The sequence below is a fragment of the Felis catus genome, chromosome C2 (assembly GCF_018350175.1).
Source record: "Felis catus isolate Fca126 chromosome C2, F.catus_Fca126_mat1.0, whole genome shotgun sequence".
Taxonomy (NCBI): Eukaryota; Metazoa; Chordata; class Mammalia; order Carnivora; family Felidae; genus Felis; species Felis catus.
Window position 1 is genome coordinate 133,484,886 of NC_058376.1, and position 25,376 is coordinate 133,510,261.

The 25,376-nt window shown below is 43.4% G+C and overlaps 1 long non-coding RNA gene across 1 annotated transcript; it reads right to left on the minus strand.

The window, feature by feature from the left end:
• Positions 1-371: 371 nt before the first annotated feature.
• LOC123380139 lies at positions 372-25,376 on the minus strand. The gene is made up of 5 exons (XR_006585520.1): positions 24,170-25,376; positions 21,650-21,714; positions 20,048-20,153; positions 17,600-17,772; positions 372-4,275 (listed from the first exon to the last, which is right to left on the minus strand). It is a non-coding gene; the product is annotated as an uncharacterized LOC123380139 (long non-coding RNA).

Sequence of the window (25,376 nt, forward strand, 5' to 3'; positions counted from 1 at the left end):
TTTGATTGAATATCACATGATTAGAGGTCTGAAAAATAAGATCTACGAAGAAAGTCAAAGAAATTGGTATTAATTAGCCAGGGAAAATAAACAGAAACACACACACACACACACACACACACACACACACACACACACCACAGAGATGGAACAGTATTTTTAATTAAGTCATCTTCCTTATTTAAAAAGATGGTAACTAGCCATTCTTGAGCTCTACTGAGGATGAAATAAAAAGCAAATGGGCTTAATTGCAGCATTGGGGAATTAAACATAAGAAGGAATTCTTTGTTCAACACTGGCCTAAATTTTAAGCTCTATTTAATTGTAAGCTTCCTCTGGGTAAAAAAAAAAAAAAAAAAAAAAAAAACTGTGTCTTCTTTATGTTCCCCAAAGTTTGAAAAGACAGAGAACTGAAAACTCTGAAAGACAGAGACCTATACCAGACTCTAACGTTTAAGATTTTATTTATGGCTACGTATGAATCTGATTTATCCATTGTATCAGGAATATTTTGGCTGCAAGTAAGCTAACTTTAATGATTTAAACAGATAGTAATTGTTTTTCTTACATAACAAAAAGTCTCAAGGCAACAGCCTGCTGGCTCTGGTTTGCAGCTTACAGACTTCTTTTGGTCCTTCCCTCGTGGTTGCAAGATGGCTACTGCAACTCCAGGTATCACGTCCATCTTCCATCAGAAAGAAGAGGGAAGGGACAACAACTATATCTGGAAAGTATATGCTTTCCAAGAACCACAGAGACAACAGGAACTTAGGTCTTATTGGTCAGAATTATGTAACTTGGAACCTCCAGTTAAAAGGTAGGGTAAGGGATTGAGAACAGGAGTTAGATCAGCCATGGAGTTAGATCCACGACATTGCATTATTTTTGCAAATATATAGCTGTGAACATGATATGAACCAGTAAATATTTGTCCCAAGCAATGACTTCATTTCTGGAATTTAGGCAGACCTCTTGTCTCTCTTGGACAATCTCAGCTTTCCAAGTCAGATAACCATTCATGTTTGGCTCTTTATTTTGGTGTGGGAAGTGCTTCTCCCCAGGCTTAATCATCAGAGCCTAGTGAGACTGTTGATCCAGAAGGAAGTTCTGACATAGGTGTGTGGGCACATGATCTGGGCCAAGCCATTGATAGTAACCCAATCACCTGTTCCCAGAGATTGGTCTATGGGTGGTCATGAGTCCCTAGCAGGGCCAGTCAGTCATTCCCTAGGATTTTTTATTTCGAGTTAGAGGAAAAAAGAATCCCTAAGTTTGGTGGGAGAGCTGGAAATGGGCTGCTGACAAACATCTTCCCCATGTGGAGAAAGTCTATCTTGAGGAGAAAATGAGGCCACAACCACACAGAGATATAGAGTCCAGATAGCATGTGAGAGCAAAGGAGAAAGCACTACTTACAATCTTGTTTAAGTCTCTGAATCTAATTGTGGATGACCTAACACTCACATGAGCCAAAGTTCCTGTTTTGTTCAGATTGGTTTTGCTGCATTTCTATCCACTGCACCTGAGAGTCTTGATTAATTAAGAGGTTGCACAAACACCCACTAATGCCGATGCCATTTATTTGGAATTAAGAAAAAGGTCTGCCAAGGGGAAATGAGGAAATGCTTCATGTACTTATATTGAGATAATAAGATTTTTTAAAGCACTTAGAAATACCATAATATGCAAATGTTGCTGTTAGACAATTACAATTTCTATAGTTGTTTCCTGTCCTTTTTTTTAGAGCCCATTTAAAGGCCTCTATGATGAGCAGTGTTTGCCATCTGCTCCTCTACAATGATTACTTTACGTGCTGGAAAATACTGCTATAGAAGGGACCTTAGGATGACAGCCTGCCCAGATGGGAATGGGCTACAATAGGAGCTAGACATCTGAGTTCCTATCTGTGCTTATGCTACTGAAGTGCTGTGTGGACTAGTATAAGTTACTTGGCCTCTCTGGGCTTCAGTTTCTTCATCTGTTCACTCAAAGTCATAAACTAAAGCCTCTGAGGGCCTTTTCACTTCCGTTCTGTGTCAGTGTGATCATTAGGACTAACACTTGACTTTACCCATAAGGCCCAGGAGTATGCCCAAGTCTTACTGCGAGGACACAGTCTAGAACGGAGACATCCCAACTCCCAGACTGTCCTTGAAGTCAGACTAACCTCCTTGTCAGTTATAGGAGAATGGCTGCATTCTGTTGGGCTGATAGGAGTTACTTTTATTCATTGCAGAGCACCTGATCATTTTACTCCACGTGACCAAGCATAAAGAATGAGGCCAGCTCATAAGCTCAGTCCCTATGTGCGCCACTTAACTTCCTTCTCTTCATGGCCCAGGAGTTACCCCAGTGACAGGGTGTTGTCTTGCAAATGCGTGCACTTGGCAGAGAAGGACCAGGAAAGATTAGGCAGAGGCAACCGGGAGGCCTATTGGGGGATAATGGAAAAAGGCACCTATGTCTATGTCTGAAGGAGTGGGTCTCTGAGTGTATGAGGAAGGTGCATTCAAAATCATCACCCGAGTGGGAGGTCAGATGCCAAGGTGAGGGGTCAGCCACCTCCCCAGACCCACCATCATACCAACAAGGACCATGCAGTGAGGTCCTTGAGGCAGGGGTCAGTGTGTCTCCAAAGTAGGATCTAGGGAGAGAGTCAGAGGTATTTCAGGGTCATTAAAAATAAAAGAGGGGGGAGATACTCAGTGCTCAAACATGTTTGGAAAGTTCTACACTCAACAGATTTGATGATGCAAACAGACACAGTCTTTAACATCTTTGACTCTTGTGCATCTCCCAGGCAGCTGAGATCTATGGAGATTTTTCTCTCCACGAGAGTCAGTGGTTTGCTCTGAGTTACTCTACTGTAATTGACTAGGAAATCCTTTTGAAAGGAATTTTTGGCTGATGAAAGTGTCCTGGAGAAATACTTAACTAGATGATCCCAGCAGACCAGAGTTTTCCAAACATTTTTGACCCTGACCTATGTGATACGGGGAAATATATTTCATCCCATGGCCTGGTACAAGCTCATTTATATGAAAAAAAAACCCAAACAAACAAACAACTGAAACAAAACATTCAGGACACAAAACTGACCCCTTCTTTCTGTGACATATCCTGATAGCTACACCTTGTTCTGTTCTAGTCTGTTTGGTTCAGTTTCCTTTAAAAAAAAAAAAGGTGGTGGTTGAGACCCACTCAATCGATCCAGTAATGAATCACAAACCACCGTTTGGAAAACATGGCTTCTCATACTTCCCATGGCTATTTGTTGAGTGCCTGGGACTTTGCTTCCTCTGTGTGCAAGGTGTTGTGGGTACTGCTTTCCTGATCTGGAAAAGATAGGTGGAAACTACACAGGAACAGAACTGGGTTTAAATTCTGTTGGACCCAATTCCACCAGATGATGTAGAAAAACTTACTGGAAGAAATGCTCCCAAGTAGAGCCCCTTGGAACAGCGGCAGCTGAAAATAAGGGGGCTGGGACCTAACCAGAGAAGGTGTCCCTGAGCCGGTGATGTCGATCTGCGAACTGAAAGAAGAGACATTAAGTGAGTGAAGAGGGAACAATAGAATGTGCCACAGCCACGCAGCCGGTGGGAGATGGCAGGAACGAGACTGAAACGCAGCCAGGGCAGGTTAAAGGAAGCCAGGCTGGTGGAGTGCCCACGGGGGTGTCCTAGTTCTGGCTGCAATCACACAATACCACAGACTGAGTGACTTACAAACAATGGAAATTTATTTCTCACAGTTCTGGAGGCTGGATGTCCAAGGTCATGGCCCCAGCAGACTCCATGTGATGTCTAGTTAGGACCCTCTTCCCAGTTCAGAGATGGCACCTCCTGGCTGTGTCCTCACACAGCGGAAGGGGTCAGGAAGCTCTGTCAGGCCTCTTTCATGAGACCATTAATCCTATTCACGAAGGTTCCATCCCCATCCATGACTTAAGCACCTCCCAAAGGCTCCATCTCCTAAAATCACCTCCGGCGTTAGGATTTCAATATATGGACTGGGGTGGGGGTCACACAAGCATTCAGCCTGGCTGAGAGGGTAAAGCAGTGGGTGGGACACACAGAACCCAGGAAGGTTTCCTTTCATCCCCTGGAGGTTTCGGTAGGGTGGACAGGATCAGATTCACATTTCGAGAAGCCTGTTCTGCCAGCAGTGTGAAGGAGGGGTCGAGGGAATGTGTGGAGGTCGGGGCACTGGTCATCCAGATGGTTGACGAGGCAGGTGTCCCAAGGAGAGTGATGAGGGGTTGAACGGGAGGTGCTGTGGAAAAGGGAGAAGATGGCAATGTGGGGAAGACTTCCGAGGCTGCGTGGAGAGAGCCGAGGTGGCAGAAACGACTCCCTCGTCTCCAGCTCACATGGGCACAAAGCCTCCTGTAAGAACCAGTGTCGGCAGTGAGCCGTGGAACAAGAGCCACTGCTCGGCCCTGTCCCCGGTGGCGCCACGTACTCTCTTGCCCATGCACCCTGTACAACGCTCCCTCTTGCTTTCTGCCAGCCCGGAGATCTCCGCTCCCCTCTCTTGGCGTCCCCTGCCCTATGCTGCAGAGTCCAGTGCACTCGATTCAGCCCACAGGGAGTCTGCACGTTGCAGGAGTCAGGCCTCCCCAAAGACCACACGTAATTCAAGATTTACATAATCCAAGAGCAATCCTTCCAGAAGCGTGAGGGGTAATTCTGCCTCGTGGCTGTGACTCCCCTACCTGCCAGCGGCACAAACCTACCTTTTAACCCGCTCAGTTTACAGTTCAGAAATACTACCTGATGCTTGACCAGCTTTTAAATGTAAAAGGTTTGAATTATTTTGTATCTTGTATATAAAGTGAGACTTCCTAGCTACCTAGAATACACATAATGTGAATTCAGATCGACTTGTCACTTGGGGTTTCTGCTTTCTTGAGGCCTCTGCAGTCGGCAGGGGGCCTCCAATGCCAGAACCAGCTGTTCAGGCCCACATCTGTCCAGGTCTTGGACTTCCATCCCATGCCCTGGCCTGGCCCTTCCCAACTTGGTCAAGAGCCACGAGCAGACCTTGAGAAGAAAGACGGAGCTTCCTGAGCAGAAGCAGGCTCAGAGGACTGTTTGGAGGTAGCAAAATAGAACAGAGGCTTGAAAGATGCACTTGGTCAATGCAATGGGGCTCAGCACAGTGTGTTTGGGGGTCACTGATCAGGTAGTCTCAGGTATGACGGTAAAGGGTGGGCTGTCTAGCATATAATAGGCGTGCAGTAAAAGTGGCTTTTTTTAATGTTTATTTTTGAGAGAGAGAGAGAGAGTAGGGGAGCAGCAGAGAGAACGGAGACAGAGAATCCCAAACAGGCTCCATGCTGTCAGCACAGAGCCCGATGTGGGGCTCGGTCTCAGGAACCAGATCATGACCTGAACCAAAACTAAGAGTCGGATGCTCAACGGAATGAGCCACCCAGGCATCCCTGCAGTAAAAGTTTTTTGAATCAGTGAGTGAATGAAAACATTACACAGGGTCAGAAGTTACTTGTCCTGTTTAAGTACTGATTTGTTTTCCAACATTTCATTATGAAAAATTTCAACTGAAAAGTTGAAAGAATTATACAGTGATCACCTCTATACCATCCACCTAAGTTCTACATTTAACACTTTACTATACTTGCTATATCACATATCTATCCATCAGTCCGTCCATCCATCCACCTCCTTTTTCTTTTTTTTTTTTAATTTTTTTTTAACGTTTATTTATTTTTGAGACAGAGAGATAGCATGAACGGGGGAGGGGCAGAGAGAGAGGGAGACACAGAATCGGAAGCAGTCTCCAGGCTCTGAGCCATCAGCCCAGAGCCCGACGTGGGGCTCGAACTCACGGACCGTGAGATCGTGACCTGAGCTGAAGTCAGACGCTTAACCGACTGAGCCACCCAGGCGCCCCTCCACCTCCTTTTTTGATGCCTTGCCAAGCTGCCGACACAAGTACAACTCACCCCAAACATTTCAGCAAGCATATTAATAACTAGAGCCCATCACATTATTGTTTGCATCCCTTTTTCACGTCTGAGGTGAGATTTACATTCAGTGAAATGCACAAAATTTAAATGTGCCATTCAATGAGTTCTTCCAAATGCATCCCAAGTCTCTATCAAGATCCTGAACATTGTCATTACACCAGAAAGTTTCCTCCAATCCTTTCTCATTCATGCCCTGCCCTGCCCTGCCCCTCCAGACACAACCGCTATTCTGTTTTTCTTTTGTACCTTAGATTAATTTTGCCACAAATAGGTGGAGTCATACATTATGTACTCCTTTGTGTCTGGCCTCTTTTCACTCAGCAGAATGGTTTTGAGATTTGTCCTTGTCGCAGGTGTATATTAGTTGCTTATTCCTTTCGATTGCTGAGCAGTATGCTTTTGTATGAATAGGCCACAGTCTGTTTCATTTATTCACTCTTCTGTTGATGGGCTGTGCTGTTTTCAGTTCGGGACTATTATGAATAAATCTGCTATGAGCAATCTTGTTAAATACTTACTTTTTATTATAATAAAAACTAAAATGCCATGAACTGGAAACCTCAATAAAAATCTCCAGCTATGCCTGACAGTCCTTTGGATGGAAAAATAAACAAATAAAAGCTATCCTTTGTGGTAGACTTCTATCATGCCAGGCCATCTGCAGAGAGTGTTCCTCCCATCAATCATTCCATTTCCTCTTCACGGCCCCATTTTCCAGATTAGCAAATCGAGGCTTAGAGCAGGGAACTGACTTGTCCCAGCTCTTACAGCTTGCACGTGGCAGACCCTATTGTGCCTTTTGGAAAGTGGCGTGAACATCAGTAGTAATCTCAAAGCCGAGAAAAGATGACTATGATGTTTTGTTTTTTCAGTGATCACACTTTATTATAATGCTGACATTGTTTTTATTTGCCTTCTGTGATGGGCCTTAATTACAATAGGGGAAAGCGAAAAGCCAAGGATGACAACATCAGAAAGAAAGGCCATTTCTTTACTAAGAAATCTTCAGGAACAGCAAGGAACTCAAACAAAACCCTTTCCTATTACAAAATACTAAAGAGTAAGAGCTCCAAAAGATACATGCTCAGCCAGCTTTTCATCCACATATAAAAACAGATCTGACCAAATTGGAATGTTTGCCAGGAAACTTGTAAAGGAAGGACAGATTCACCACTACTGTTTATCTAGTCTACACTAAGTGCCAGGAAGTCCTGCTGGATCACTTAACATACATTTAACTCATTTCATCTTCCAGCAACTGCAATACGTATTCTCCCCTTCTTCCTTAGTAATGGAGCTGCTAATGTTTAACTGGGTATTTGGACTCACAGAATAAAGACATTTCTCAGCTTCCTTTGCAGCTAGGTTTGGCATGTGACTGAGTTGTGGCCACTGGGATGTAAACAGAAGGGGCATGTGCAACTTCCAGAAAGAGGGTGACCTTAAAGGGAGGTGTGCCCTTCTTTGCCCCTTCCTCCTTCCAGACGAATAGAAGCAGATGCAATGGCTGGAGCTAGAGCAGCTATTTAGGACAATGAAGTGGAAGAAATGTGGTGTGAATGGCAGAATGAAAATGTAGAAAGCCTGGGTATTTGACACCCATGGAGCCCCTAAACAGGTTCTGGACTATATGTTGCCAGAGTCTGTTTATGTGAGAGAAAAATACACTTTTTTTGCTTAAGCTACCATTAGTCTGTGCTTTCTGTCATTCTAGTTGAATCTAAACCTGGTACAGGAGGTCCTGTCATCTCTGTTTTGTAGATGCAGAGACTGAACCTCAAGTTTGCACAGCTTGAGAACTATGCCCCACCTTTGGAGTTGGTTGATTCCCCGACTTCGTAAGCTGATAGTGGTGAAGTGCCAAAAAAAAATATCCCCTTCGGGTTTTGCTCCCTGGAGCCACGCTGCGTGTCCACAGAAAGGGACATCGTGTCATGACTTCCTTAAAGCCTAGCCCTGGAGAGCCTTCAGATCCCTGGGAGTGAGGCCAGCTTTCCAAGAGCCACAGATCTGGGTATCTGACTCTGAGAAAGTTCCTTAACACTCCAAACCTCAGTTTCTTCTTCTCTAAGATGGGGAGGATGGTGATGGTATCTATGACAAAGTTGCCGGCAGGATTAAGGAAGAGTATGCACAGTGCCTGGCACTGACTAAATAATCAACAACTGGGCGTTTTGATTATTAGCTCCTGAAGCTGGGATGGAGTCAGGCTCTAATGATCTCTTTTTCCCTATCTTCCTTTCTTCCATTGTGAGGCCTATCCCCTCTTATATTGTGAGCCTTCCTCCCCAAACAAGATTAAACCAACACCCCCTTTCTCCTTGCAGACTGGGCTCCCTCCCCTCCCCTCACCTCTGCCCACATAACCCCTCACACAATTGATCGCCCCTTGGACTCAGCGGGAAAACCAAACATGCAGTATATGGCTGTCAACCCCCAGCCATGGGCCTAAATTTTCAAACACAAGGATGTTTTAACAAGAAGTTTGATATTCCTAAAATCAGGACTTACTTATCATTTCCACTGCTCATTCTTAAAATGAACTGACTCAAAAAAACAAAACAAAACCTTCAAGGAAACTGTAAGGAAGCAAAATTTGTCTTTAAAGCCACCCTCTAAGTCAAATAGGGGATATTCCTGCAGAACCCACATCCTCTATGGTTCTGTGTAGCAGAGGAGATTCCAGCACAACTTCTCTGGGTGCTACTCCCCATGGAATGAATGAATGAATGAATGAATGAATGAATGAAACATTCTGATTTGATAACGAATACCACATGGATTAAGGCAGTGGTTCCCCACCTGTAGGCTATGAGGCATTTGGGTACGGGGAGGGCACACAGTTTTTGCAAGGAGATCCTCAAATGTCTTACTGTCCACAGACTCACTTTCTTATGTCTCTTCCACAGGGTTATACCACTGATTTTCAAATGTATGTATGTGCTGTTGTGATGAATAATATTTCATTAAAAGCATATATAAGCAGGCACTTGGGTGGCTCAGTTGGTTAAGCATCTGGCTCTTGATCTTGGTTCAGACCATGATCTCATGGTTTCTGGGTTTGAGCCCTGCTTGGGCTCTGCACTGACAGTGCGGAGCCTGCTTGGGATTCTATCTCTCCCCCTCTCTGCCCCTCCCCTACTAGTGCTCTCTCTGTCTCTCTCACAGCATTAGATAAGCATTAGATAATCAATAGATACGAAACGTATAACCACTATCATGCAGGAATTAAACCTTGGGTTAATGCTACTCAGCAAAAACTTTGAGAAACAGTCCCACAGGCAGTGATCCTTATGGTAGAGTTTCAGACACAGAAACAGTCCAGAGAATGGATACGTGGAGGCCTCCAGACCATTTGGTCCCCTTCAAATCACACTGAGCTAGAGCTCACCTGCTGTGTAGTGAGGCTGTACTGAGAAACACAAACCTAGAGCCTTGAACTGGAGCTGCTGTGCCCAGGGAGCACAGCATGCATGCTCCCTTCCCTCTTCTCACGTGGAAACGAGGGCCAGGTCCCATGTGCATCAAGAAGCAGGCACGTGGCAATCATAGGGCAGAAAGGACAGGAAGCAGAAATAGTGAAGGAACGAGCAGCGGTTACGTCTGCAGGCAAGCTCTCTTGTTTCAGCCAGGACTATCTGATTATAAGCAACAGAAGTGGACTCTGGACAACTCAGGCCAGAAAGTATGTACTAGAATTAAAGCTGAAGAACAAGACCTTAGGAAGGACAGACGAGGGCGGATGGCAACAGACGCTTTAGGAGAGCTCCAACCATTTTCCATCCATGTGGTACTTCACCAAGATTGGGATTCTTTGGAAAAAGCATAGGATTAGGTAGAAGACCATGAGTGAGAAAACCACGAGGGAGCCTCCTCTCTACCCCCACCAAGACTGAAGAAGGCACGCCCCTCCAAGAAAACCTGGGTGTTGGCACTAGAGAGAGGGGGAAAGACGTTGAGCATGGAGGAAACAACGGATGACTCTTCTCTTTCTAGGACTCCATCTCTCCCTCTGTAAAATGGGATTACATATAAGCTACGTTGTGATAAAAGAAAACACAGAACATAGTGTGGCACATGAGAAGTGCCTAATATGTAAGTCTCCAAACTTTCCTTCAGAGAATGAAAATGCTGTTGTAGGCTCTGTAAAGAATGCATCCGCGACATAGACTGAAGAGCCTGCGTGTCCAGCCACGCCATTTTACAGGTCTCCTGAACCTCACCCTAGGGCAAACAGTGGATCTCTGCATGTTTGATCCATCACTTCCTGCTAGGGGAATAAAAAATAAACTGATTTTTGCATGAGTCCTTTCTTATAGGCAGGCCGGGGCTCTGGAGGCAGTCAACCCAAAGGCCAATTCGTCTGAAGTCAGAGGCTATAATAGAGCTATTACTTGTTTTTGATATTAAAGATCTCCCTCTGGCATACGGTGTTCTTTATGATGCATGGCCAACTGCCCACTGTGGAAGCTACTACAGCCTGAACAATTTTATTCTAAAATCATATCATTTTGTTTTTATTTCCCACTGAGACACACACACACACACACACACACACACACACACACACACACAAGCTCTTTCCCTTAAAAAAAAAAAAGTGACCATAGGTCAGTTACATTTTACCTCACATTTTTCAAATTTGAGGATTGTTTGTTCCCATCTGGGTGTAGGCATGTCCCAGGCACTGCCTGATGGATGGCCTTGGTTTTTTCTCCATTCTTTTTGGCTCTATTTTTTTTGCCAGTTTGAACATTTTTGCTTAGTTTCAACATCTTCTTTCCATTAAGCCAGACATTTCTGTTGCTTCACTATTTTAGTGTTTTTTCCTTTGTCAAAAGTATGAAATTTGACAGATCATTTACTGATAATGAGCTATTGAAAGATGAGGCCATTTCAAATTATGAGTTTCAAAATCTAGCTCTGGTGAATTTGTTTGAAATAATGAACTCTTAGACCCTTTCCCCTTTCAGGTTTTTTTTTTTAATGTTAAAAATAAAGTGATAATGCTGGACTTCTCATCCTGTTAAGGATTTTGGTTTTCATCCTAAGAACGATGAAAAGACACCGAATATTGAATGATACTTCACAGAGAATAAAGTGACCAGATTTGTGTTTTTAGCAAATTTCTCTAGCTATTGAAAATGGATTGGAGGATGGGGCTCAGAATTGAGAATGAAGGCAACAAAATAAAGTTTGTGTTAATACGGGCAGGAGCTGATGGTGACCTGGATCAACAGGGCGGCAGGAGAGTTAGAAGGAAAAAGATAACTCAAGGGAGCTGTCTGAATTTGGTGATCAGCACAGACAAAGATGAATCAAAAATTAAGGAGCTAAACTAAATAATTCCACACACAGACAGACAGAATTGCATTCCGAATTACAGTTCTTCCTCAGAGCAAATATTATAGCTAAGATATAGCCATTGGTGTTCCATCCATTTCCTTTGGATTTACTTCCAGAGTCAAGAAAGTCAACATCCATAGACCTAAATTCTTAATGATTTTAAATGATAAAGTTCATTTAAAACATACATATTGAGGGGCACCTAGGCAGCTCAGTCGGTTAAACATCCAACTCTTAATTTCGGCTCAGGTCATGATCTCAAGGTTCATGAAATCGAGCCCTGAGTTGGTCTCTGCGCTCACAGTGCAGAGCCTACTTGGGATTCTCTCTCCCTCTCTCTCTGCCCCTCCCCTGCTCTCTCTCTCTCTCTCTCTCTCTCTCTCTCTCAAATAAATTAACTTAAAAAAACTAGACATGTTGAAAAACTAACCTCTTGAACGTTTCAAGAAAAAACCCATTCTTCCCCTTCTCCACAACAGACACCCTTTAAATTGAACAGTAAGCATACTTATTTAGGAAAGAAACAATCTCTTTATGTTTTTCCTCCCAAGATGGATGGTATTCTTATTCAGAGCTATAAGAATGTCCAGGAGGTTGGACTGTCTGATGTTTTGGTAAAGTGAGATAAACATTCTCAGAAGAATGATTTTGGGTTAAAAAAAAAATTTCCATAGAGGAGTTCTCCTTTGGGAACAGACACTTTTCTTTATATTTTCTCTAGCCACACACAGATGAAAAATATGAAAAAGGCATAATATATCAATTATGGAAACAGCTACATTTTAAAAGAACTCAGATTTTTTTCCAAATATATCTTAAATCTTCAACACAGGAATTCTAGATGGAGACAGGAATGAATTTTCTTGCTTCTAAAAGCACTCTGATCTCCTTCTTGTTAAACATTTTGCACCACTAACACTATAGATTAGCTCAAGAAAAGTATTTGTGGATGAAAAACTGTTCAGAAGAAGGCATTGTATTAGTTAAACTATCTGCCTACAAATAACCAAAACTGATTCCTGCTCTCTTAGAAAAAGAGGGGAGTAACTGGAAGGATATCTGGGGCTTGCTGACTTGATGGTAGGCTGTGGTCCCAGAACCAAGGGGGTTCTGAAAAGGACCATGTCTCAGGAAGTACCTGGTGCAAACACCTCCTTGTCCTGAGATGCACCATGGTTTCCAGATTTCAGAGCCTGGAGGGGAAGGTGAACCCAAGTGCCAGAGCCTTTTTCCCTGACTGTGTTCCTCCCAAAGCCTCACATGATGGAAAAATCCAAGAGCGGTGGGGATGCGAGACAGCTTTCGAATGACTAATGTCCACTCCAGGCACTCCTCTCTACTCCAGGACCACCTCTGCAATTGTCCTTCACTGGGTTCCTTGGATTTGGCTAACTTATACAAAACAGTTATCAATTCAGAGCCTACAAATTCGATATGACAAGAACTCATACAGGGGGTGGAAAAGAGTTTAACAGTGGCATTGACAAAGACAAAAAAAAAAAGGTTTCTAATAAATGAAAGGAAGGTTGTTTAACTACTTAAGAGAGAATTAAATGCTTTGGAACCCTGATGAATTTATTGGTAGTCAAACCACTTAAAGTAGGTAAGCTCCTGGGGCTGGAATTTGATTTTCAAGGCAAGTCTTTACTTGGTAAAACTTAGTCTTTAAATTGTAATGCTTAAATGTGTTTCTGAACTGCTTTTGAACAAGTAAAGTTTGATTTTTTTTTTTTAAAGGAGAAACTTGATTATTCAGACTCTGCACTAATTCAGGCTTTCCTTCCTACCAACAAGCCCCTTTTAAGATGGTTCCTGACATCACTAATATTGTAATAAATGTTTCAGTAATGAAGACTATATATAATATATAATAATATAATATAATATAATATATAAAAACTTCCCAAAATATTTTCATGATTATTACCTTATCTCATCTCCACCACCATAACGTATATGAGGTAGATAAATTATTTTCATTTTCCAGATGAGGAACGTGACACTCAATGATACTCACATAACTTATCCCAGGTCAAATAACTAGGAAGTGTCCAGTGATTACTCTTCTATTACATGGTCCCTTGTTATTATGGTTTTACTTTTTCATCATAACTCACCTCTTTATTATTGTTCCAAAGGCAAACTCCAAATCTGAAATAATGGAGGAAATCAATGCCAAGCCTATTTAACAACAAATGTTTACTGAGGGCTAGTACTGGCAAGGAGACGGGCCGAGCTGCTGTAACAAAGAGACCCCAAGTACACAAGAGCAGTAGCTCAAAAAGAATAGAAGTTTGTTTCTCTCTCACATAACCTTCTAGGGCAGTGGCATTTCAGGGTGGTTCATCCAAGGACCCAAGTTTATTTTAGCCTGCCCATCCTCTAGGGCAGAGGTTCCCAAATGTTCTTGGTTCACAGCCCCCTCAGCATCTCAGTCGTTTTTTCACAGCACCCATAGGTCAAAAGAAATCCTCAGAAAATGTGTATTAATTAGTCAGGTCCAAATAATTTAATAATTGTATCTTAACAACCTATGACTATTTTTTATTAAAAATGTTTTAATCGAAGTATAGTCAACATACGGTGTTATATTGGTTTCAGGTGTACAGCATAATGATTCAACAATTCTATACATTACTCAGGCAAGGATGCAGAGAAAAAGGAAACCTGATGCACTGCTGGTGAGAATGCATACTGGTGCAGCCACTGGGGAAAACAGTGTGGGCCTTCCTCAAAAAATTAAAAATAGAACTACCCTACAATCCAGTAATTCCACTATTGGGTATTTACCCAAAGGAAGTGAAAACAGTAATTTGAGAAGACATGCATCCCTATGTTTATTGCAGCATTATTTATAATGAATAGCCAAGATATGGAAGCAGCCCAAGTACCCATCTACAGATGAATGGATAAAAATATAAAGATGTGAGATATATATATATATATATATATATATATATATATATATGGGATCTACCCCTTTGCAACAACATAGATGGATCAAGAAAGAAAGAAAGAAAGAAAGAAAGAAAGAGAAGGAGGGAGGAAGGAAGGAACAAAGGAAGGAAGGAAGGAAAGAAGGAAGGAAGAAATAAAGTGTGAGAGGAGCACCTGGGTAGCTCAGTCAGTTAAGCGTCCAACTTTGGCTCGGGTCATGATCTAACAGTTCATGGGTTCAAGCCCTGCATCAGGCTCTGCGTTGACAGCTCACAGCCTGGAACCTGCTTCGGATTCTGTGTCTCCCTCTCTCTCTGCCTTCCCCCACTCATGCTTGGTCTCTCTCAAAAATAAATAAACATTAAAAAATATTAAAAAAAAAATAAAGTGTGAGAAATAAGACCACCACTCCAATCAAAGGAGGGATGTGGAGACTCAGAGCACAGTGGAAGTGAGACTTTAATCAACGTTCTTGCAAGAGCAGGTGTCTGATGGACAGGCACACTCAGGGAAGTTACAGCAGGCAATTTATCTCCTAGCAGGAAGTCCCTCCCCTGAATCCTCATTGGCTGAATACTACAGAGGTTACAGCCTTACCCGACTTTGCCTATGCTCATGTAAGACCAAAGAGTAGTCTGATTGGAATAAATGTACATTCCTTGAGGTGACTCAGAGACTTCAGTTCTTTGGTGCATGCTCACTGCAAAGCCCGCAAAAAATAAGCCTGCAAAATAGAGGGAAATAAGAACTAGGAAGTGAAGTGTCTAAGGGTTTGGGGCTCCATTGTGGGGCAGGGGGATCCTACATATTTCCAGTAGGTTGTAAACCTATTATTAACAAGACAGCACAGCTTTTATTTGGCACTTCTGAAAATGAATCATCTCACTTACTTCTCACAGAAAGGAAGAAAGAAAGGAAGAGACAAACTAAAAAACAGACTCTTAACTATAGCGAACAAACTGGTGGTTACCAGAGGGAAGGTAGGCGGGTGGGTGGGTGAAATAGGTGAAGGGGATTAAGAGTACATTTATCTCGATGAACACTGGGTAATGTATAGAACTGTCGAACAATTATATCATACTTGTGAAACTAATATAACACTGTATGTTAATTATACTTGATTCTGAGAAATGTACGCTAATCCTGAAGAACCTAGCAACTACTTGAAAAAATAATACATATAGATTGAAATGAGAGATGGTGTTTTGTTTTTATATACAAATACAAATAAATATAAATGACCACAATGTCTTAATAATGGGATGAGTGTGACTTTTGGGCACTGCACAACTTCTCAAACCTTGGACTCAGATCGGATATCATCATCGTCATTTCTTATCCCACACTGATTTATGAGTACAGCATGCTTTTTATCATAACAACCACCTGAACCCCAGCTTTACGAGACATGATGTCGTGATCTAATGTTGAAACTGTGAACTATCTTGAACTAGTCATTTTATTTAGTATCTGGCAGAGGTTAATGAGTTTCCCTCAAAAATCTAAACTATCCTGTAGCATTCCTGTGTGTTCACTGAGGTTCCCCAGGGTGTCTTCGCACACATCTAGGAGAACCACTCTACCATAGTGTTATCCTTGTCTCCCTGGCTGTGCAGTCATTGTGCTAAAGTCAGATATGGCTTCTTCTGCGGGAGCTATACCTTTTGGCCTCTCGGGTAATCACTTCCTAAGCTCTCCCCAGACTACTATCATTACGTAGTACCCATGGGTTATGCAGGAAGAATGAATGCTAGTGAGTTTACCAGCAATTTCCTTGCTACCATGCCTCAGCCGGGTGGGAACCAAGCTTCCCCACCCCTGCTTGCCTTACCCCAGTAAGAAGCCCAAAACAAAACTCGACTCACTTAAAAAGTAAAGGTGATGATTTGTAGGCTCCTACATTCCTCTGTTTGACATAGACCAGACTCTACACTGGGTTGAATTGTGAAGAATGAGATGTCCCTGCTTCCATGAATGCTCCATCCAAACACTGGGAACTGTGTGAGTCTGAAAGGGCAGGGCGTGCAGGACAATGCACTGTAATGGGAGCCAATTGTCTTGGAGCCCACCGGCTCTGATCTGAACCACTGAGCGTCTCAAGAATTGATTGGTGTTGAGGCAATTCTATGTAGACAGCACAACACACAGACTTCAGGCGGAGGTGGGGGTGGGGGGTGGGGGTGGGTAAGAAGTCCAAGTGTCTTTGTTTGGACTGAATTTGATTTCTGTTTCAAACCTCTGTTCTGCTTGGTGATAGAAACGAAATTGCAGGCAGTTCTGGGTTTCCTACGACATTACGCTGAACAATGGGAAATTGCTGCTGTTTGATCATTTCTAAACAACAAAAATGGCAAATGTATAGCATTCAAAGTATAATTCAGCTCCGTTGCTCCCAGGTTTGTGTCTACATTCTATGGGGCTTATGTGGTGATGCGGTCGGGGCCACTGGGCCCCCTCAATCACTGCCCGCTCTGTAACGCCCCTGGGACTGGTCCATGAAGATCTTTTCTCTGTCCTTGCTCCATTTCCAAGGCCTCCATGAGGCTGCATCCCTCTCAGTAATTCCCACAGCCCCTTTGGGTGCATGTGAGATGTGTGTGGTGGGAGCAAGGCATAGTCTCCTTTCTCAGTAACACTTACTAATATCCAAGTTCTGTTCCCTACTCCTCACGTCTCTTCCCCACTCTCTTGCAATCTCATTTATTCTTCCAAATCTATTGTTTCTGGCATAAACTTTGGGCCTTAATTCATTAGGGCTCAGATTTTAAGCTCCCGCATCTCTAAATTTTTTTTTTTTAATGTTCATTCATTTTTGAGAGAGAGAGAGAGAGAGAGAGAGAGAGTGCTAGTGCAAAAGAGGCGGAGCGAGACGGAGACACAGAATCTGAAGCAGGCTCCTGGGCTCTGAGCTGTCAGCACAGAGCCCGATGCGGGGCATGAACCCACGAACGGTGAGATCATGACCTGAACTGAAGTTCAGTGCTTAACTGACTGAGCCACCCAAGTGCCCCCAAGCTCCTGCATATCTTTAAAGCCTTGTTGCAGGAAACAAAAAACATGTGCTTCTACTTTTATGCCTTAAAGTCCCTCCTCTGACATAGCAGATGCCTCCAGTGTAGCTTGAGGGAGAAAGCCTTTGGGGTAAAAATGATTACAAAAATTGGTATCAACGTATCATCCTGCTGTGTAGTGGGGTGCCTGACCCTTCCTTGTGCCTATGTCTTATCCAGGTGTCCAGAAAGACATTGGGCAGGGAGTCAGGAGACTGTGTGAGAGTCCTGACTTCACATTTCCAAGCGGTACAACCATGGACAAGTCACTTACCCTCTCTCGGCACATCAATTTCCTCAGGCCCTCAGAGTCAGAAAATGTATCACCAATAGGCGCAAAGCTCATGCTGTGTGGTCAAAGATATTTAGGCAAGGGAGAAAAACATCTTCCAGATTCAATCAAAGTGTAACTGCCTCCGGTTGCATTAGGAGCAGCAAGACCAAATGCTTTACAAAAAACAAAAAACAAAAAACACCTAGAGATAGTATATTTGAAGCAATCTGTGTATACTTTATTCCGTTTCATCTACCCCCACTGGCCAACCCAAATGAAAAAAGGTACAAAGCACATTTCTGGCTTGACTATTGCCTGTTTAGATACAACCCATGGTGAAACACCCATTTTCCCACTCAGCTGTATTCCTGTTTATTCCTGTTAACACATGGTCTCTAAAATTGGCAATGACTTTCTCTTTGTTAGATTTACCTTCCTTTCGGGGGCCAGCCCAGACTCCTGGGTGGATTCATTTCCCATTGAATTACCAGAATAGGGCAGAATCTGATAGGAAGAAATGTGTGGAAGAAAGCCCTGTTCCCAGGCCCTTCCACCAGGGGATTCGTCCTCCCATCCAGCCTGGGGGCCGTGGGGAAACTGAAACGGGACATCCTGTCCCCTCCATCAGCATTCTTTCCCTCACCAAGCAGCAGTATTGCCTTTTGTGCTGTCACACAATTCAGACGAGGTGGAGTAGCCAGTGTGGCACGACAGGAAAGACCCCATGACAGAAATGCCCCTTTCTCCAATGCTGAAGCCAAGGGCCCGAGGGCACACCGTTGTTTGGGGTGCCTCTGCTTATGGTCCTTTTAAAGAAGAAATACTCCAGGAATGGGCTGAAACACCAGGCAAGTTTGAAGCACAGGCTTCACAAATTTCACTTTTGAGGAGACAGGACAGCCCGGATCTACATTAACCAAAAGTACAAAAGGGGGCCCTGAAGACACACAGCTTCGCCAAGGACCAGCTTTCAGGCATAGGAGAAAGGGCAAAGTCCAGGGCAGCTATTTTTCTGTGCTGAACAGTATGGTCGCCCTTGCCACCACCTCAGCCACACGGTGATGGGCCTGGCCTTGCGCCTGCCCTTGTCCTGAGCGTGGAGATATCTTTGACTCAGAAGTTGTTAGGACCTTCCACTTTCTAAATGTAGGACCCCGGATAAATCGCTTAACTTCTGTCTGAAGCTCAATTTCTTCATATATAAATGATAGTAGTAAACCCACCTACCTGACAGGGTTGTTTTGAAGCTTAATCAGAAAAAAATATGTGTCTAAGGGTTTTATAAAGCACCATATGAATATAAAGATAGTTTTTCCTCACTTAGAATCTTTTGGAAGAGAGCTTAAATAAATCCTTTACCCTCAACCTCTACTAATTCAGGAATCCTGTACAAAAGGTCACCTACCCTCTGCTTGAATCCTTTCTAATGATGGGAAACTTGCTACCCTTCTTTGATGAGAAATTACAACTACCACAAAACTTTATGACTTGAGTTTGCTTCTTTTAAATCACAGCCACCTCGCATAAGCTCCAGAGTAAACGGGAAGAGTGGGTTTTACTCCTCTAGTAATTGCAGAAGGATCATCATGTAGATTCAGTTGACCAGATGTTTACAGACATTTTTTTTCCAATTCTGAAGTGATTATATTCATCTCCCTTTTTTGAAGGTTAAGTGCGTTTGTTTTGTTTTCATTATCAGAAACACATTAAAACCAGCTTAGGGACAATGTTCAGAAAAATGAAAGGAAAGGTAAATTCACAGATGTTCAAGGCAGTGTATCCGCTGTATGAACAAGGAGTAAAAAGTGGCCCTAGGACTACTTCACTTTGGCTATTTAATCTTTTTTTAAATATTTATTTAGTTTTGAGAGAGACAGAGAGAGAGAGAGAGAGAGAGAGAGACAGAGCGTGAGTGGGGGAGGGGAGAGAGAGAGGGAGACACAGAATCAGAAGCAGGCTCCAGGCTCTGACCTGTCAGCACAGAGCCCGACAGGGGTCTCAAACTCATGAACCATGAGATCGTGATCTGAGCCGAAGTTGGACTCTCAACCAACTGAGCCACCCAGGCACCCCCACTTTGGCTATTTAGAGAGGACTCCTGTGACTGGTAGAAATGGGGAAGAAAGCTTTGTCCATTTCTTTTTAGCCCAAAGAGTTCAATGAAACAAACATATCAGAGAGATTCCTAACTTAAATCTCTGTTGTGAGATGCTATTGAGGACACCAGTATGTGCCTTCCAAAGCCGAGAACTTTCTTTAGCTTTAGTTGCAGCACAAAGGAAAATTGGTTTTGCTTTTGGATTTAAGATTTGGCAAGCATGTGAAATTAAGTACTACTTTGGGGAATTTTTACAGAGGGGAGCTAGGATTTTAGGAGTGTTAGGGCTTATAGTTTAAATCTGCAATTAGTATGAACATGCAAAGGTCAGCCTATGGAGACGCACGCACCTGTGATCTGTAGATGGAAACGTAAGGACAGAAGTTGGCAGACAGGGTTTTGCGAAAAGTTGTGCCACAGAGGTTCAAGTTCACACGCATGTATTGCATCAGTGATCTAAAAGGAATCATAGAGATTCAAGAGTGAGGAATCATCAGCCCAGAGGGATGCCATTGACCTTGAGCCTCACAAAGCAAAGGACAATTTTGGCTGAAAATATTAGTCATCAACTCAGTAGTGATTATCTCCTCCTTCTTTGTTAATGGAAAACTAAATCTGTTCAGAAATGCAGCAGATAGTTCTGGAAGCTAGGCTAGGCCCCACTGAAGTCTCAAGGTGTAAATCTTGATTAGTCTAGGTCCAAAATTATAATTGTTTCCATTGTCAGTGATTGTTTTAAGATGAGGCATTTGACACAATTCTGGCTAATGAGAGGTCTGCAAGAAGGACTTCTAGGAAAGTTTTCCTCACTCTTAAAAAGGTGAAACCAAATCAGACTTTCTGATTCTAGCATTTGGATATCGCTGGGAAAGATTGTGATGCTTAGAGCTCTTGTAGCCATCTAATGACCATGAGGGGACAAACCTGAGACAAAGGCAACATGCTTAGGAGAATCTTTTTCATGTTAGGAAGATGGAAAAATCTTGAATCCTGCACTATGTTTTGCTGCTGAAGCAATCAATGCTGGTACTGCCTCCCTATGGACTTATTATCATGTAAGAAAATAGGTCTTTTTCTTATTTATGGAGTCATTTAGAGATGAGACCATAGACTGAGACTTCCTAGGTTCAAATCTTAACTTCACTGAAACTTTACTTAAATATTTTACATAATCAAAGGAAAGACTGTCAGCATGAGTGGTGGTCAGGCTTCAATGAAATAAGGCAGCAGCCCTGCCTTCTTGGATAGGATAGGTTCTGCTGCTATACAAGTTAAGGCCAAATCTCAATGGCTTAACACAACAACATAGTATTTCTCATTTGGGTTACAGGTCCAGTGCAGGTCAGCAAAGGGTTTTTTGCTTCCCACAGTCTATCTGCCATCTTGGAGGAACACCTTTTGGAGCATATGGCCTCCATGATTTCAAGACAGGGGAAGAGAATATGAAAGAGCCAAACTGGTTCCTAGGTGCCTCACACCCTCACACCCATGCCTTCCAATCACATTCCCATTGGCCAGAGCTCATCCACAGGACTGTAGGGGGGGGGAGGGTTGGGAAATGTGTGTGGCCATTTGGGAAGCACTACTTGTTACTGCCATAGACACTAACCTAATTACAGGGGTGGGGGGTGGGGGAAGATGAAACAAAGGGTTGAAGTTGAAAGCCTTTCTGCCAATCCTCACATTTATCAAAAAATTCCAACATCCAAAATACCCCAACCCACAATTATTTTATTTTATAGGCAAGTCTTCACTTTCTCATTTGATAATCTTAGTACATCTTTGTAAGGAACAAATTAACTCATACTTAGGCTGCATATCAGAATCACATCTGCTGTCATTTCTTTTTAATAATGAAGCTTGAAGAATAGATGGCAAGCGCTAGCATTGGAGAGACTGGCTCCAAATTCCTTGATAGTGTGAAATACAAAAGAACAAATGTATAGACTCACCATAATAATATGCGGATGTTTAAAACTGAGTGGGCCAATCTGGATGAAGCTTCTCTCACTTAACACTTTGCAAAAAAAAAAAAAAAAAAAAAAGTAGCAGGTAAGGAGGGGAAGTCCTGGGCTTCTTTCCATTCAGCACTTTGGGCAGAAGCCGGGACAATGGAGCTGTCAGAGTAGTCATCCCCGCTGTGCCCAGCCAATTTGCCTGAACTTGAAAGGGAAGTGGTAACTTTATGGAGTGCAAGTCCATCCATCCTCTGCCTTTTTCCTCACTGAGGCTTTCAGCAGTGCCTGAAAAGTCTCCCCCCAACAAGGGGAAGAAAAGGTGGTTGTTTTATTCCTAATTGTACAGAGCAGCTGATCAGTGTCTGCATGACTTCTTGAACAATGAACGTATTTCAGGCCTTCTTACTGCTTGCTTACTTCATTTAAAATTTAACAGATGTCAGTTGTGACACAAACACTTTCTCCCTAGGTGATGGATTAAAGCAAATTTCATTTTAGGCCTGGCACGAAAGCCATGCTATAGTGTGTGTTGAAAGACCATTATTTTAAAAGAGAGAGAAAAAGAAAGGATAAACCATTTGGACTTAAAATGCTGTGATAATGGAAGAAAACCAATTTCCACAAAGGCATTGTTCTGGAAAGCTTTGTTGGCTTACGGCGCCACCTACTGGGTCCTGTGGCGGATTACACAAGGGCTGTTTCAAGTCACTCGTGCTGTGGGCACAAAGGCAACGTGTGTGGCTGTGAATGCAATTTATGCGGATTCCCATGCCCAGCGAGATTTTGTCTTCAAATTCTAGGTCTGCTTCTAATTAATTATGAAACCCTGTGCAAGCCTCTCAATCTCCCTGAGTTCCAGGGTCCTCACCTAAATGGAGGTTCTTTTTTTTTTTTTTTTTTTTTAATTTTTTTTCAACGTTTTTATTTATTTTTGGGACAGAGAGAGACAGAGCATGAACGGGGGAGGGGCAGAGAGAGAGGGAGACACAGAATCGGAAACAGGCTCCAGGCTCCGAGCCATCAGCCCAGAGCCTGATGCAGGGCTCGAACTCACAGACCGCGAGATCGTGACCTGGATGAAGTTGGACGCCCAACCGACTGTGCCACCCAGGCGCCCCTAAATGGAGGTTCTTGAAGTCTTCTTTGTGGAATTGCCCAGAGGACTCAGAGAGGGTGTATTTGAAAGCGGGATATAATCCAAGGCTCAGGGACTCAGATACTGCGGGTCATGATGTCATAACATCATGAGGCCCTGCGTATTTTGTCTTCCTCCTTGTGGTAGAGATGCAGGTTCAGAAGTATGTTTCCCAACAATAATGAAAACAACAGCGCAAGCATGAAAATAAATGGCAGTAGGCGGCAGTCCTCAAGGTTGGAGGTGACAGGAAAGTGTGGGGACTGTAATGAACTGGACAACACTTGTCTGGTTTCAGGGGATGGCCACCGTCAGCCCAGTCGATAATGGTCAGTTTCCTGTTTGCCAAAAACAACCCCACTTACCCAGGTGGAATCTCCTGCTTTGTAAATTGGTTCAATTTTTGAAACTCTACAGGACCTAAATAAGCCATACGTGGGAAATGAATTCAGCCTGTAGGTCTCCAAGCTCTACTGCTGTTCTACAGAAGTGTAAGAAGACAGGGCTCCTGGAAATGAGCCTGCTCCCTGAAGGCTGCTGGGTCTGGGGGAGGGGAGCACAACCCTCCATTTCTGGGGGCGTGAATCTAGTGACAGGAATGGGAGCTGGTCTGAAATCACTATTGTGCCGGCCCTGAGGTGAAAGACACAGCTAAGGAAGCCATTCCTCTGTTATCAGTTGCCTCTTCCTGCTCTCCCTCCCTTTCTCTCCTGTTTCTTGGGACCTGTCTCCCTGAAGCGCCAGGCCTCCCTGCTGAGCCCCTCCCAAGAGCCAGACAATCACTGGCCAAAGGGAAGAGTGCCAGACTGGGAGTCAGACCCTGCAGATACTGTCACTTGGTGTGTGACCTGGGGCCGGACACCTCTACACCTCTGAGTCTTTGTTTCCTCATTTGCAAAGTGGGGAGACAAACACCTTCCCTGGCTTCTTCACAGGATGGTGCCTGGGTCTGGGTCGAATGAGATTATGTGTGAGGCAGTGCTTTTGAACTTTAAAGTGCTGAACATTATTTGGTTATTTGAAAACTAGGCCATCTACCCTTGAACAATTCTTAAATGCTGGAAATACAGCATTAAGAATGGATCATCCGGGGCGCCTGGGTGGCGCAGTCAGTTAAGCGTCTGACTTCAGCCAGGTCACGATCTCGCAGTCCCTGAGTTCGAGCCCCGCGTCAGGCTCTGGGCTGATGGCTCAGAGCCTGGAGCCTGTTTCCGATTCTGTGTCTCCCTCTCTCTCTGCCCCTCCCCCGTTCATGCTCTGTCTCTCTCTGTCCCCCCCCCCCCAAAAAAAATAAATAAACGTTGAAAAAAAATTTTTTAATAAAAAAAAGAATGGATCATCCATTTATTTGGTCAATCATTCATTCAACAAATACTTACTGAGCAGTGACTAAGACAAACACGGATCTTCCTGTCCCAGAATGTACATTCTGAAGGAGGAGGAGGCAGGGAACAAGAAAAGAGATGAAGGAAGAAGGGAAAGGAAAAAAGGGAATGAGGGAGGAGGAAAAAAAGGAGGAAGAAAAGAAAGAAAGAAGCTTGAAACAGGCCATGATAAAATTATTTACACCACTAACATTGACAGACTACAAATCAGGGTCCTTTCCAAGGCTGACTATTAAACATTTACCATCAACCACTGAACCAGAGGGCTAGATCTCAACAGTGAGGAGCCACGGAGGGATTCTGAGCACAGCAGAAAGATGATTCGCTATACATTTGTCAAAGATCAGTCTTCCACCATGTGGGGAATAAACTGTAACCGGACACAGTGGCAGCAGGACCGGCCTTGAAGGTCATGGCAGTAATCTAGGCTGGCGATGGAGGGGCTCAGATCAGGCCAATGGTAGAGCAGCAAAGTGTGAATGGATTCAGATAGGTACTGGAGCAGGGTGCACAGCATTTGTTAATGGATTGGCTGGGGGAGAAAGAGATGGGCTGTAGCAAGGAGAAATCAGTAACATGTGAGCATTCACCAGCTGCCTCGCTACCCTCCTGAGCTTTGCATTTATCACTCCTGTGAGCTGCTGGCATAATGAGAGAAGTGGTAGAGATGAAAGTGAGAATGGGAAATCTGACAGAACAAGTCAGGAGTATGGCAAGAGGGGCAAAAAAGACAAGACTGCTGGTATGAATAAACTATCTGATAGACAGCTTGGGAAAGAGAAAGACTTGGAAGACAGCAGGTGTACTAAAGAGGAGAGCCCTGACGGAGACAGATGATGAGTTTCTTTAGGGCTGATGGTAGATTCTATCTTTCCACCCTTCCTGTACGGACTACCTTGGACATGTGACTTTCTAGATAGATAATCCTAATAAAAGCACAGAATATATTTCACCATAATCCTTCCTTATCGTTATCCATGCAAAACTCATCTATGGAGTTTTTAGGAGACTGACAGTAATTAAAGTGCTTTTACATAATCATTTGCTTTACTGACATCTGGGATATTCTATTAGTCTCATATAGCCTATTTTTCTTTCTCTGGTAAAACTTTTAAAGAAAACTGGGGAGCCTGGGTGGCTCAGTTGGTTAAGCATCCAACTTTGGCTCAGGTCATAATCTCAGTTCATGGGTTTGAGTGCC